The sequence below is a fragment of the Maylandia zebra genome, linkage group LG23 (genome assembly GCF_041146795.1).
Source record: "Maylandia zebra isolate NMK-2024a linkage group LG23, Mzebra_GT3a, whole genome shotgun sequence".
NCBI lineage: Eukaryota > Metazoa > Chordata > Actinopteri > Cichliformes > Cichlidae > Maylandia > Maylandia zebra.
In genome coordinates this window covers 25,430,370-25,445,063 of record NC_135188.1, presented here as the reverse complement: position 1 = coordinate 25,445,063, position 14,694 = coordinate 25,430,370, and positions in this window count along the sequence as shown.

Here is a 14,694-nt window from a genome sequence, read left to right as displayed (position 1 = left end):
ATACTGAAAAAAAAAGCAAAATCATTCAACGGGAAAGTGAGCTGAGGCTGAAGGAAAGGTCTTTAGTTTTACAGATATTTTGTCAAGAATCTGAACTGATTTGAGGATTTTCAATTTAATCCACAATAGCTGTCAACTATTATATTTAAGAGTGAAATATTAGCATTGTTTCAACATTGCACGCATAATTATATTAAAAAAAAATGTGCGCAGACTCGCAGACTGTTTTCTTATCAACATGCACTTGTATTTTTAATTGGTTTAATTAATTTGCTTAAAAATGAATTTGACTGGTAGCATTAATGTTACTTTTTAGGTATTTTTTTCATTATTTCATTTAATTCAGTTTAATTTATATAGATCCGGTTCACAATAACATTCATCTCAAGACACTACAGTGTTAGAGAGATAAGTCCAATAATTAAATGACCACTATGAGCAAGCACTTGGTGACAGTGGGGAGCAAGAACTCCCTTTTAACAGAAAGAAATGTCTGGCAGAAGAGGGTGAGGGAAAAGAGAAGGAAGAAAAAGAGAGCATAGGTAGGCAGGACAAGAAACAAACCATGGGAGAGAGAAGGCACATTCTGATGGCTATAAAGCAATAATAAGGGGATGGTTCAGCCCTTATACTTTATCAAAAAGGACATTTTAAGCCTAATCTGAGGGGAAGAGAAAGTGTCTGTCTCCTGAATCTAAAATCCAACATTTTATTTGAAATCCTTCTATGGAAGCCCATCTTCTATGGAAACGGCTTCCAATTTAAAGGGATTTAATGAAGCTATTATGAAAGAAATACACTCGCTGGTCACTTTATTAGGTACAACTTGCTACTACTGGTTTGAAGCCCTTCAGAACTGCCTTAGTTCTTCATGGTATAGATTCAACAAGGTTCTGAAAATATTCTGCAGAGATTTTGAGACAATAGCTTCATACAGTTTGATATAGATTTGATTACTTTCAAGCTGTTTATGCTAAATGGTGACCCTACCATCTGAATGTTGACCAGGCAAAATTTTTTCAACCTTATATTAATCCAGTTTTTATGAAGCTGGGTGAACTGTGGCTTTAGCTTCCTGTTCTTAGCTGACAAGAGTAGTGCTCAGTGTGGTCTTCTGCTACTGTTGAGATGCTCTTCTGCATACCTTGGTTGTCACAAGTTATTGTCTGAGTGGCTGTTGCCTTCCTATCAGCTCAAAGCAGTCTCACCATTCTTCTCTGATATCAACAGAAAACTGCCGGTCATTGAATTTTTCTGTTTTTTGAATCATTCTCTGTAAACCCCGGAGTTTCTGAAATACTCAGACAAACAACCATGCCACATTTAAAGTCCCTTAAATGATCTTTCTTCTCCATTCTGATGCACAGTTTCAAGTTCAGCAGGTCATCTTGACGATGTATTGACACCTAAATGCACAGTCCCTACCATGTGACTCGCTGAGTAGATGCTTACATTAATGAGTAGTTGAACATGTGTACCTAATGAAGTGTCCAGTGAATGTATCATTCTAGTCCCAGTTAATACTATTGCTGCGGTGTTTTTGAAAACAGCCTGATAATAATAAATAGCAGTAATCCAGCCTACAAGTAATAAATGCATGAACTAGTTTTTTAGCATAACTCCGAGACAGGATGTTCCTAATTTTAGCGATATTGCGCAGATGAAATAACACAGTCCTCTCTCTTTGTTTTATGCACAAGGACATATCCTGGTCAGAGATGACTCAAAGATTTCTCACAGTGCTACTGGAAGCCAAGGCAATGCCATCTAGAGGATTCAGGATTAAAATCTATCCAATATTTGCTTAAAAATATCACACAAATGCTAAAAGTTCCGCATAAAATACAAGGTAAACATGGTGTGTAAACGCTTGTTTGTATGTTTTTAACATATTAAATGCAAAACTAGTTCATGACAATGACTTATTAAAGATACCCCTCTGTCAGATATGCACTGTGCTGAAGGGTTCATTCCCATTCTTCACAGCTCAGCGGTCCGGGCCACCTAAAAGAAACCCTCAGAGATGTGAATAAAAATAATAATAACACATTAGAAACAACATCAAGAATTATGCATCACAAAGCCTCCCTGCTGGGGTTTAATAGAGAAATTAATGCTCTTATTTAAAGCTTGCCCTCACTTGATTTTGGCTTCTTGATTTGCCTTCTTATCTTATTTTTTCCTCTATTTTACACATTTATGCAGCCAGCACAAATCAGAAACCACCCACTCGAGGAAAAAAAACTGCTGGATCTTTACTGGAGGGCGAACAGAAACGCTTGAAATTACAAGGCCTAATTTATTTATTTTTCCTCTATCCTTTGCTAATGATGAAAGCCAGTCATGCGTGGACTAAATGAGCAGCTCCGCATATGGTGCTGCAGCCATGAGGAATGTCAGTTTTAGTGGGCAGCAATTGTCTGCGTGTCCGTCCTGCTCGATTCACTACGCTGCTTCAACATGATCTGCAAGAGTAAAAGAAATCAATGGAGGGGCTGGAAACCTGAGGTAGACACTGCCCAGAACTTTATGTTGTCAGAAATATAAATAAATGAGGCTTTTATCTCCATAGCAGCATTTTATCCACACATAGAGGAGCCAGTTATAATTTCATACAGACATGAGTACCAGACAGCTCATTTGGCCCGATCTCAGCTACAGCTACCTCATGCAAACATTAATGTCACCCCCTTGTGCTGAGCTTTAATATCGGTTAACTGTGCACTTTTGTTGATTGCCTGTTGTAGATGGTGTAGATGTAGAAAAAATTTCCTTCCTTCCTTCCTTCCTTTTTCTCAAAGAAACAACATGGTCAGTCGCCACAGTGGGTAGCTCTGCACGGTTGATCTGGCAGATTTTTATATACCAGATGCTGTTTCTGATGCAACCCTGAAGAGATTTGTCTCTTCGCCTAGGATCAAACTGGGAAAAATGATATTCTTCATACCTTGAGTCGTTTCTCTTCTTCTCCAAACGTTTTCTTCCCATCATTCTGCTACAAGTTCATCTTATTTTTTAATATGTCCAAATAATTTATTACTTTATTAATGATTATAACTATGCAGGCTTTCAAAATCTAAACTGATCTTCTTGTTCTTGAGTGCAACCAGTGGTTTGCACTCCACTGTGTTTCCATTCAAGAAGGCGTCTGTTTATTGTAAGCCTCGACAATGATACCCCTGCCTGCTCCACAGTGTTCTTGACTTGGTTAGCTGTTGTGAAGTTGTATTTATTAACTGTGTAAATAATTCTGTCATCATCTGCTTTAGTTTTTTTCTATGGTCTTTTAGTCCTTTTGGTGTGCTAGCGCACTCCTTTTTAAAAAGGAACCAGCCTGTTGCTTTGGGAACACATAAAGTTTTTGTTGTCTTTTACTTTCAGATTTTCAGCCTAATGATGGCCTCCCTCACTTGCATCAGCATCTCTCTGGACCTCATATTGAGAATACAGAACAGCTACCAAATGCAAGTTTGTCATGGAATAATTAGGCTAATGATCTCAACTGGCTCTCAACTTTGGGGTAACTACGGTGGACTGTGTATAACTATGGCTGTAATTCCTAAAGAGTAAATGCAAGGATGTCAAACTCTTTTTACATTGTGGGCTACATACAGGTGGACCAGTGAAACTCCTTTTTCTGGCAGTGTAAAGTTTTTTAACTACGCATTTAATCCCTGAGAAGTGCAACATCAACAGAACATTTCAGTTTTTATTCATGATAAGGAAATGCCACTGTAGTAAATTATTGTAATTATAAAAGATTTTGTTAATTCACAGAAAATGCCTTTTTTAAAACTGTAGACCCTTTGTTTAAAAAGAGCTATATTTTTAATGACTATTCTTTCATGTAATTGTTTATCTGTTACTCATTTACTTGGTTTAGTATGAATGGCAACGATGGAGGTCTTTATCCGTTCCAAAGCTCTAGTCTTTGCTGAGTCGATTCTGTCCCTTCTCCTTAAGTTTGAGTTAATGCAATAGTTTTCTCAAACCCCTTAAATTAAGGCTAAAAGTCTACACTTCAAACAATCCACTGTGGTGGTGTACAGAAGCAAACAATGGTGGCATTGTGGACCAAACTCACTACAGGTTTATGTTGGGGGTCGAAACAGCAGGTACCAATGCAAAGCAGCAGTGATGACATCCCAGAGGGAGAGATGAATGAGACATTTTGCACTTTAAACAGACTTCAAAATGGGAGGGTGTGTTTTGTATGAGGAGAGAAGCATGTATGATGTGATGTAGCTGCCTGAGCTGGCTCGCAGGCTTTTGCTCCATTCAACTCAAAAAAATGTGCAAAGAGTTTAAGCCCATTATTATCGTGACCTTCATACTGGAAGTAGAGTTTCAGCGCCACTCCAGCTTCATTAAGCCAAACTAATTCACCCAAGTGAGTCATCTTCATCTTGCCTGACACTAAACTGTTCATATCTGTCCGACTATCAAACATCCCCTAATCTGGTCTAATCTATGTTTAATACCTCAAATCAGGATTTCCTTCTGCTGCTTTGGTTGTATAGATTTTGATCAAAATCCTCAAATCTGCCAGGCGCTCTGATCTAAATGTGCTTGCATGGATTTGTGATCCCTGAGAAACACTTCCCCTAAACATTTAGTACTTCATATAAACTGTGCACATGTTTGAGGTATTTCCCAGTACACCTTCTGCTGGCTCTGGTAAATGCAGAAGAGTACACACACACACACACACACACACACACACACACACACACACACACACACACACACACACACACACACAGGCCCTTTGCATACAGTATGGAGACACTCAGACGTGCACCCACACGCTAACAGTGACACTTCCAGTATATTCAGGGCATCAAGGCTTCAGTCCTACTGACACCCAGGGGAACTTGTGTCCTTTGTCAAAGCAACTGGTTCTGTTGCAATGGCAGCTTCAGCTAGAAGGCAGCCAGACTGTGTGTGTGTGTGTTTGTGTGTCTGTCTGTGAGTGTGTGTGTGTGTGTCTGTGGATAAGAGACACTATGAAGGTGAAATAACTGTATGTGTGCAGTATTCGATTGGCAGGTCTACAGTAACACCTACAAACCCAATCTGCATAAAATGCAAATGCAAAAGTGCTCTCAGCTGCCAGGTTTGATTAGCATGTGAGCTACAGCTGCTGCTCGGCTAGTGCTTAGCAACAAGAACGGAGACAAGATGCATCAGCACTTAATCTCTTATCCTGAAAACATTTTCCCGGCAGGGACTGCAGCCAAAAAAGGAAAACAATTGCTGTATGTCAGAAACGTCCACATTTAATTAGAAAGACCCACTGAGAAAACACTTATCAATAATCTGGAGTCATGGAGCAGTGCCAAATCTTACATCACGCCAGCATCCAGCATCCTAAGGTTAAATCAGTGGTTTTCATTACAGTTCCACCGTAATTTAAAAAAAAAATCCATTATACAATACATAATAATCTAAAAAACCTAATATTTTGCATGGCCTCCTTTAGCCTTGATAACAGCTTGCATTCTTGCTGGCACTGTTTAAGTGGGAGAAAATGAACGGCTAGATAATCTCTGCAAACACACATCTACATACAAACACACAAAGTCTTTCAGTGGGGCTTAAGATTTACAGAGTTGTTTGTAAAAAGTAAATTGAGATCATTTGCTCATCAAACATTACTTGCTTCAATCATTCCTTTGAAAAACTGCTCTTCTAATGTGAAGATTTGCTGCTTTTCCTGGTGTTCATTTATAACAAACAGAATGATTTGATGGAGAAAAAAGGCAATAAATCCGAAGACTTTATTTGGGAAGTACAGAGCAGATAATCAAGAAAATAACTAGCAGATTAAAGGAGAGTTTTTTGTTTTTTTTTTAAATCCGTGCCACTCTGGCTGCTTCAGTCGACTGTACTTGAGGCCCCCGAGGTTGTCTGGAGTGTTTGTGCATTACGGGCCCTCTAACTTTGCTAGCGTCAAAAACTGTCCTTCTGAGGTTCAGTGATGTTCCTTCGTGTGTGTGTGTGTGGTTGTGTCTCATCTCCAGCCTCTGGCATGGTCAGGTCCAATTTCTATCACTGTGCTCTTTGGATGGGCTAAGAAAAATGGTTTGCTCTGCCTCTGCAATGCACCAGTCATCCGTCCATTTGCTCATGCATCCTCTGTTCGTCCACCTATAGATCCTTCTGTCCATTGATTTATCCAACATGAGTTCTCTTCGCTTTAAATCATCTCCAGATGTGCATTCTTGTACTGCCTGCACTGCAGTTACCACACCCATAATCCCCTGGCTCATATCACTGCAGTTCAGCACATGGTTGCCCCTTGCAACATCATCATCCTCATCTGATTTCACATCTGCACATACCCCGCATCTTAACGCGTCAGATCTCATCGAATGGCATGAGTCTAAAATCCTATCGGGACTGTTCCGGAGGAGCCTACGTGTCGATGAGTTGTGATGATTAAAATAGATTTCAGTCATAGAGTGTTTGCCGTGACTCAATACTAATGTTCTGTCCTGTATTACCACCGAGGTAATCCTCGGATTGGAGCAGACACCCTCAGAGAGAGACTGTGCCACTTCCAACGCCTCTGCGTGTCTGCGGAGAGCAGAGAGACACACGCTGAAAATGTAAGCAAGGAGCACAAAAATCAACACAACTGCCGTGGTGGTTTTAAAGCTGAGCGGGGCAAGATTTTAATAAGATACTACAATTTTATCAGCACAGGCAAACGATTCATGAATCTGCCCTCAAGAAATGACAAATATCAGTTGAACACCATCAAGGCTGGTTTGCAGCTTAAAACAGTGACTTTGAGGTATTTGATGAAGTCTGATGCTCTGCAAAAATGTGTTTAATGTTATGATACTAGCATTTCCGAGAAGGTATAAATGTTATAACAGGTGATAAATTAAAGCAGGAATTTCATGTATAATCTTATGCTTGAGAAAAAAAGGATGTTTTTCTTCCTTTAAGTCTCAGGAAAAGCTACAGCAATAAGGCCTGCTGCTCATTTTAACCTGTTCACACAGCAAAATATAAAATAGTGTTCATCAAGAAAAACTGTGCCCTTTTGTTTTTCTTGGAATGAGCGTGAGGACTTTTGTTTCGCCATTTCACGGAGTCAGCAGATATACTGATGCAAAATGTTGTTGATGTAAATTTTTTAAAAAAAGGAGGGAAATGTCATATCCAGTATCATGGGGCCACCCTTCATTTCTTCATGTTTTGCTAGGCAAATGGGAAAAAGGTGCAACAATTTAAGCAAACCTGTGCAAACATACATGGAAATAAAGTATATAAGGTCTGATTTAGACTTCTAACCTATGTATGTGGCAGATGTCATTATCAGCAATTACCATGTGGACATGCCCCAGAGTTTTATATGCGGTACCAGCCGATTGAGACAAATAAAGTACTGTGACTTTTTCCCCTCCTGGTTCACAACTATTTATTGGGGACAGTGTTTTTCAAAGGCAAACATATTTGTCCCTGAAGTTTTTCCACTTATTTGTGCATTTCCCTCAGGTCACTTCCCAGATGTCTCCCTCCAAGCAATTGCTGATGTTCGTGAGTTGATGCTATTACTCTTACTGCTAAATTTAACAGCTGTAGTGGAAAAGTACCTAAAAATACTCAAGATGAATTGACAGCACTGCATCGACCCGACGTGTGGTTACATTTCTCAGGAGGTGCGTGTCAAGTTATGACGTAGAGTTTCTGAGTAGTTTGCGGTTACAATATAACAACGTCACCAATTTCATGCTGAAGTGTAAATCCCCAGTAAGGCCAAAACATAAAAACGACATCTAAACGAATTGCCTCCCCAGAGTCTGGACCTCAACATCATTGAAGCAGTGTGCGATCATCTTGACAGAGAACAGAACAAAAGGCAGAAACATCCAAAGAAGAGCTTTGAATGTCCTTCAAGAAGCCTGGAGAACTATTCCTGAAGACGACTTAAAGAAATGAAAAGAAGGCTGCCTAAGAGAGTTCAGACTGTGCTGAAGAATAAAGATGGTCACACCAAATCAGAGCAGGCAATGTTTTTCTAATCTTCAACTGACCAATTTTGGTGAGCTTGTGTGAATTTTAGCCTAATCCTAATCTAGCATGGTCTTATTAAATTGAGCTCTTGTTTTTTTTTACCATTGGTGCGTTTTTTTGTGTGCAGGCGTGAACATAGTAATCGCACTTGCGTGTGCACCAAAATAACTGCACCGAGACCCCTTTGGGTGAGGTGCTTTCTGTATGGTCCCAACCAGAGATGGGCAGTAACGCGTTACTTGTTACGCGTTACTGTAATCCGATTACTTTTTCAAGTAACGAGTAAAGTAAGGGATTACTATTGTAAAAACGGTAATTAGATTACCGTTACTTTCCCGTAGGAACGCTGCGTTACTGCGTTACTAAAACCGTGATTTTTTTTGCGAGAATGTCTCATGACAGTGACGTAAGCAAGTGCGACATTTGTGACAACAGCTGTGTGCAGATCAACAATGGATCATATATCGAATGCAGGAGAGAGTATGAGTGTGCAGCGTTTAAAGCGTGGAAGTACTGACCTTACTTTGAGTTTGATTCCATAAAAAGTGACAAAAACATTAGTGTCCGTTGTGCGTGGGAAGAAAACTTCTTTTTACAGCGAAAAAACCCCCTAAACTTCCAAGCAAGCACCGAGTGTGCTACGACGTAATGGGAAATTCACAGAGAAACTCGCGGATTCTTCCGCTGACCGCCGCGGCACACCTGCACCAGGGTAAACCTCCGCCTACCCTACTCCTGCTTTACAGGTGAAAATAAAGCAAAAGGACCGCTGAGTCTTTGATGTTATTTATTTTCTGCTGTGTTTTACTTGCATCTATTTGAAAGACTGAGTGTAAACACACACAAAAAAAAGTATGTGCTGGAATGTGCAGAAAATAGGTTTAAATATTTAACAAATTTCTTCCAGTCAGAGAATGTTGCATATAATTTAATTTTTGCTTGATGCATAAAGTTAAAAGATCAAAACTAATAAAACAAGTTTTAAAAAGAGACTTTTCCATTTGATTACATTTTGTATGATGGATTATGCAGAAAAAGTAGAATTGGGCTGAAAGATCTATCGCTTTATCACCTATTCAGGTTGTAAATCGTGTTTTTAAAAAGTAATTAAGTAACTAAGTAATTAATTACTTTTGAAAATAAGTAATCAGTAAAGTAACGGGATTACTTTTTTGTGGAAGTAATCAGTAATTAGTTACTGATTACTTTTTTCAAGTAACTTGACCAACACCGGTCCCAACAAACTTCAGAGTGACTCGTTTACGATGTGAATGTGGCCCAACACCACTCTGAACCAGCTACCAGGTGTATGTTAGAAGTTTGAGCTAAAAGATTTCCCGTAGCCACGTATGCTTTGTATTCTCAATACAGGATGGTGCAATGGTCTGCATAGGCTAGCAACTAGCTGCGAAATGAACGTAAATTATCAGTGTTTTCCGATAGCCCAGAACACAACACCATCTTACTGTACTTACTGCTGTTGCCCCCACCTCAAACACATCTGGTCACTGAGGAGAGTGAATATTGTCACATGGTTTGTAGGGATGCATTTTGGTCTGCTTGGAGTTCACTTGGGTTTTTCTCTGTGTAAAAACAGACCAAACTACGCAAAAATGCTACAAGTTTACAAACGAATCAACTGATCTTGACCAGAATACACAAACTATAGGAGTGAAAACATCCTAAGTTTGTTGCTCACAGGAGTGGCATGTGGTCTTCTGCTTCCTCTTCAAGTCTAAATATCTTGTGTGTTCAGAGATGCTCTTCTGCATACCTTGGGTGTAACAAGTGGTTATTTGAGTTACTGTTGAAGAACTCTGAACTCTGTGACCTCTGAGATAAAAAAAAAAAGAATTTTCTCCTGGAGAACTTGATATTTTCTCTTTTCCAGATCCTTCACTGTACACTCTGTAGATGGTTGTGTGGGAAAATACCAGAAGATTGACATTCCCTGAAAGTCTCTTAAATCACTTTTTTGCCTCCTTCTGATGCTCACTTTGAACTTAGGTTTGGCTACATACCAAAATGCACAGAGCTGCTGCCATGTGATTGACCAATTAGATACTGGTGTATTTAATGAAGTGGTCAGTCAATGTATGTAAAGCTCCGTTGCACCGACTTGATTTTTACATAAAGTGTTTTATAAATAAAAGACTATTTCTTCTTCCAGAAATTTAATTCAGTGTTGATAATAAATTCTGTAGCATTTAAAGGCCAAAGAAAAACTACAGCAACTTCTTTTAAAGTCCTTAAAAACTGAGGCGACAGTACTCTCTTTCATATAAAACCTCCAAACTGTCATGTTTGTTCTGATGTTTCATGTTTCATTTTTTAAACAGTCAGTTTAAAAATTCTTGCCTCTTTCAAAAAAGAGGCAAGAATTTATCCTAATGTTTATCTTCTAAGCGAGTTAGACCCTGACAACTGTGAAGCAGAAAGAAACGAGCCCCTAAGATGTTGAAGTCTATTTTTATTCATGCTTTTCTCTTCTTCTTTCAAGGTAGACAACATCTGCATTTCCTAAGGGCATTTTGGTTTTTCTAAAGAGGATATACTTTGAGAAGAGATTTGAAGTAATCTGCAGCTTTGGAGTCAAGATAAGGCCACGTTCAAGTGTTGAGAAATGTGCAACTTCGGAAACTTATGAGACCTGTTTTCCATACAAACTTGTGTTCATTGTTAAAATCGCTCCAGGAGATCAAGGTTAATATTTCATTGCATCCCCCTTCAGAGGACAATGAGATGGGAAACAAAGCCTCCCTCCTGACTCTGGTCATCAATGTGTAATATGTTTTCTTTTTCCTCCTGTGTGCCATCAAATAAACTAAACTTCCTTACAGATAAATGCCCAACATATCTCGCATTTGTGTTGTTTTTGAACACTAGTAAAGTACGACCACAGCATTGGAGGCTAGAGGAGTCGCACACACTCAAAGCTCCTCACCAAACAAAAGTCTATTCATCATCGGTTTTTGCCAGGAGGCAATGTGTACCCATTATGGGCCGCATTGACCACATGAACAGAAAGGGTCAGACAGTATTTTCCATTAGGAGCGTGGAGCTTTAGAGTTGAGGGCGAAGGCTTTTAGAGCATGCTGAACACTTATGAGTGCTTTATTGTTCCCAAGACATAGGAGTGCTCCGGTTTGAGCTATCGGGGATAAATTCTCAACATAAAAGAGGATAGGAGCACGTTATAAAAAGGAAATTGGTTCAAAAGGGCTTATATGTTGCTCTTCATTTTTGTCATCATTTATGTTTAAGCAAAGCTTCATCTGTATCACCAAACCGTATATCTACTTCTTTTTTTTTTCCACTACAGGCTTAGAAAAATAATGTTTTAATACCAATAAAATAGGAAATTATTAGAGGTTTTTATGTCCTCAGCCAGATTTAAAATATTTCAAGAAAGAGCGGAGAGGGTGTATCAACTGTTCCTGTAACAAATATTTACTTTAATCACTATTTATAAGAGGAAAAAAAGATCCCCAGCATTAATACACCACCTTCATCAGAATTAAATGTTTGATTAACCATCAGAGTAATTTGATTTTGGTGTGACTGAAAGGAACCCTGAAATGTGTAGCCAAAGGACAGATATGTGGATGGATGGATGGGTGGATGGATGGATTGATTGAGAGGAGCTTGACATTTGTGATTCTGAGTCAACATCTTAATCTGTTTCATGGATTACAGTGCTGATGGTCCAACTGGCAATCCACCCAATAAGGGTGATTAGAGAAGTCTAAAGTTGGCCAACACTGGCTTATTACCAATTCCTGCTAAGATTTTCACATGTTCAAATGAATATTGTGTCTTAATTATATTTGTGATGGTTATGTGTTGATTTCACTTTTGGGTTTGCAACTGTAAATACTGTGCCTTGTGATTTTTGTAGTGTGACCTGGTCCCTAGTTTGGCTTGTTGGTCGATTTTATTAGAACTTCCATTAGGCTGCAATCTAAAATGATTCAATCCATATCAGAGAGCCAATATAGGAGACCAGTGATACATTTTACAGATTCAAGCAGCCAGACAGCATTGAGAAGTTCTTTTGGAGATACCTGTCTGGTTTCTCTGCATTACTGCGTCTTCTCATCATGGAGTTTATCTGTTGAATCTGATAAGCAGCACTAACAGCACTGACAACAGAAGCTTGAAATACAAAAAGCCAACACTAAGTGCACCGGTTAAAAAAGAAGTATCAAATCTCACATGGTAACAATAGCAGGACAAACTTAACACTTCAGGGGGGAAAATGCTTTGATGTTTATGTATTTGAGTTCTTGGAAAGGGGCTCATGAAAGCAACAACATCAAATTAAAAATTACACTCACCAGCCACCTCATTATAGATACATGTTCAACGAGTTGCTGCCATATGACTGTCTGATTAGATATCTGTATTAACAACCAGTTGAAGTTCAAAATGAGCATCACAATGGGGAAGAAAAGTCATTAAAGTGACTCTGAACGTGGCATGGCATTTAGTCTGAATATTTTAGAAAGTGATGATCTTCTGGCATTTTCCCACACAGCCATCTGTAGAGTTTACACAAAACAGTCTGCAAAACAAAATATATCCAGTGAGTAACAGTTCTCTGGGAGAAAATGATGATGTCAGAGGTTAGAGAAGAATAGGCAGAAGAAAACTTTGCCTGGTTTAATGAGTCTTAATTTCTGCTGTGACGCTCGAATAGTAGGTCAGCATGGGTCTATGCACACTTTTGGTCCCTTAGTACCAACTGAGCATCATTTAAGTACCACAGCCTACCTGAGTGTCGTTGCTGACCACCCTTTTACGACCACAGTGTACCATCTTCTAATGGCTGCTTCCAGCAGGGTGTCACAAAGCTCAGATCATCTCAGACTGGTTTCTTGAACATGACAATGAGTTCACTGTACTCACATGGCTTCCACAATCACCAGATCTAAATCTAACAGGGCTGGGATGTGGTGGTTTTTGATCTGTAACTGACAAATCTGCAGGAACTGTGTAATGCTGTCATGTTAATACAGACCATAGATGAATCTATATCTTCGTGGCATTGATGAATCTATGCCATGAAGAATCAAGACAGGTTTGAAGGCAACAGGGAGTCTAACCTGGATCTAGAATGATTTAAGTAAAAAAGTTTTGATTAGAAGCTGAGTGTATTTTTTTAAAAAGCTCTTGATCACATTTAAAGCCTCAGAGGAATTTACCTCAGTTTGATTTCGAAATAAGTCCAATAAAAACATCAATATACAACAGCCTTCAGCTGAAACAAGAAAAGATATAAATGTAGATACAGAACCTACATAAAGTTCAAAAAGAAGGTAAAGGCTAACCTTAATATAGATTATCTGATGTGGGATGCAGAAAAACTGAGATCTGTATCTAGCTAATGGTAAAACCAACATTGTGTCCTTGAACACTTATCTGAAAACTCACTAGAATCTAGTATTAGAATAATAATAATATATAATATAACAGACAGGTGAAAATCTAAAATTACAGGGGGGCATGAATACTTCCTCGTGCTACACCAAAGCTTTATTAAAAAATAAATTCTGGTCATCTATGGATGTGTCAGCTGTGTAATTTCTCATAAACATGACTAAACCATGCCTGCAGTCATCTTTAAACAGCCATATGGCTTTTTAAAAATATCATATAAGGATTATTATCAGCATATAAGTGACAACACATACAGACAGATGCAGGAGGCCCAGAATATTGCTTTATGACACATACAAGTTTTATTAGAATATTTTGATATAATTTATTTATTCTTTACTTGTTTCATTTCCAATAATCAGCAGACGGTGTAGATTTTGAGGATATTTTGAAAGTTGAATGGCTGTAGCCCAAGTCTATGACAGTCAGTGGTTACATGTTGTTGCTGTTACTCACGGAAAATCAATACTGATTGCAGAGGAAGGGATAACAGGCGTAGCTCAAAGTCAATATGAATCGTCACTCTCCTACTTTGCCTCTTTATTGTCCGCATGAAAGAGATTCTTACATTTCTAAGTTGTGGTGTTTCTCGGAGTCATTTTAGCACTTTTATTCTAGTCTTTTATGCTGATTTTCTACTTTAGCTCAAGATGGCCTAGACTGAAGTCTGTGAATTGGAAACTCAAGGAACATGAGAGGCAATAAGCTGCATATTGCAACTTAGTGTTGTGCAAAAGTCTCGAGTCACTTGTTATTTCTTTATATTCTTCCCCCCAAAAAAGAAAAACAGGTGTAGCAATTTACACTGAAACAGCAAAAGAACACTATTCATTTTGGAATTTCCTGTATTTTGTGACTTAATAATTGCAGTGATGGTAGACACTGGTACTGCTGAGCCACCAGGACAACCCTTTATGAGTCCGAGTTTCACAACTAACATGGAAAAGTTGAATTATGCTGCCAGCTCTTCCATCTCTTTCCCCACATGTGTGACCACTTTCATCCTCTCATCAACAATCAGTGGGATTGACTGTCAGTGCGATCTTCTCTCACTCTCTCCTTCACGCCTCTCTGCCTCCATTAGGACCCTGGTACCCTGATAGGGGATGTGGGTGGATATGAGGACAGGCTCTGTTTGGCAGGAGTGTTGGGGGTAGGGGTGGGGGTACATTTACTGGATCAGCCTGGGTTCATCACCTTGCTGGAGGCCATAGGCGGCGGGGGGGT